The sequence below is a fragment of the Photinus pyralis genome, unplaced genomic scaffold (genome assembly GCF_008802855.1).
Source record: "Photinus pyralis isolate 1611_PpyrPB1 unplaced genomic scaffold, Ppyr1.3 Ppyr1.4_LG6, whole genome shotgun sequence".
Lineage (NCBI taxonomy): Eukaryota > Metazoa > Arthropoda > Insecta > Coleoptera > Lampyridae > Photinus > Photinus pyralis.
In genome coordinates, this window is record NW_022170663.1 from 16,879,812 (window position 1) to 16,881,768 (window position 1,957).

Below are 1,957 nucleotides of genomic sequence, written 5' to 3' on the forward strand. Positions count from 1 at the left end.
TTCGAACGCTCCCTTCTTAGCGTTACTTTGATATACTATACCAAGATCAATAGTCCCAGCTATATACCTAAGGACTCTTTTAGCTCTCGCTACATCATCAATAGTAGGGTTTTCTAATGACCTGGATAAAAATCCCACACTGTAGGCTAAATCTGGTCTCGAGCCTAACATAAGGTACATGATCGCACCAACGACCTGTCGATATGGAAATATGACTTCTTTTTCTGATGCTTTCCCTGAATTCGAACTTCCTGAACTTGAAAGCATTGGTGTAGAAACTGACTTGCATTCAACAAAATTAAAACGCTCAAGTAGTTTCTGAGCATACGATTTCTGGCTAATCTTGATATTTCCATTCTGCGATTTTTCAATTTCAAGACCCAAGAAATATGTTGCTTCATTTGAGGTAATCTTGAACTCTGTTCTAAGTTGGTGGATAAATTCTTCAAGATCTTCTTTATGAGTAGCAGCAATAAGACCATCATCTACATATAATGCTAAAACTATCTTAGCACCATTTTTCTCTTTAACAAACATACATGGTTCTTCTTTACTGGCTCTAAACTGTAATTTTTGTAAATATTTTCCAATACGATGATTCCAACATCTAGGCGACTGCTTTAGTCCATATAAACTCCTTTTGAGTAGGCAGACTCTACCAGACTCATCATCGTATCCATCTGGCTGTTTCATAAAGATCTTTTCCTCCAGCTCTCCATATAAAAATGCAGTTGAGACATCAAATTGGGCCAAATGCATTTTCTCTGTTGCAGCAATACCAAGTATCAAACGAATAGTTTGCAACTTTGCAACTGGACTGAAAGTATTATTGTAATCAATTCCTTTCTTTTGATTGTATCCTTTTGCGACCAATCTTGCCTTGTATTTTAAAATACTTCCGTCTGGATTTAATTTTAATTTATAAACCCACTTACAAGCAATTGCTTTACCACCTGTGGGTAATTTTACTAATTCCCATGTGCTATTTTCCATCAAGGAAGCCATTTCATTGTCCATGGCATTTTTCCAGGATGCACGATTTTTATCTTGTATAGCTTCTTCATATGTTTGAGGATGGAGCTCTGTCATCATCGTCATAACGTAATCTTCAAGATACTTTGGAGTGCGGATAATTTCTCGATTACGTAACGATCTTTCATTGTTATATTCACTACTGCACTCATCATCACTTTCTTCTTTGCTTTCTTTAGTTCTTGTGCTGCCTTCAGGTTGAGTAATTTCTGGTTTATCAATCTGGTCTTCTTTTTCTCATTCATCTTCTTCTGACAATCTATTCCTGAAAAATACTTTTTCTTTTTCTTCGCATTCTTGAGTTACTTCATTAAATTTTACATCTCGAGATAAAACAACGCATTTCTTCTCTGGAACGTACACTCGATATCGTTCATCTCCATCATAACCAACTAAGTAGCCTTTTTCAGCTTTTCTATCCATTTTTCGTCTTTTCTGATCTGGAACATGGATATAGCAGGCCGAACTGATGATTCGAAGGTGTTTTATCCTGGGTTTCTTCTTATACCAAATTTCATATGGAGTAATACCATCTTCTGACGACTTCCCAGTCCTATTCAGAATGTAGATCGCTGTTGTAACTAACTCAGCCCAAATCGCGTCCGGAAACTGCACATCAGAATTGGAATACTTAAACGTACGTGCCATCTCGACAATTGTTCTATTTTCTATTTCACTACCGCCATTTTGTTGTGGTGTATACGGTGCTGTCAATCGCTGTGTGATACCCCGTCTCTGCAAGATTTCTCGAACATCTGCGTTGTCAAATTCACCTCCATTGTCGCTGAGTAGCTCTTTAATGGTGTGACCCTGAGTTTCTGCATGCGTTAGCATTTGTTCTAAAACTACTTTGACATCAGATTTATACTTAATAATAAAACCGTAACGATATAGCTATAACTGTCCTTAAATACCACTAAATAAC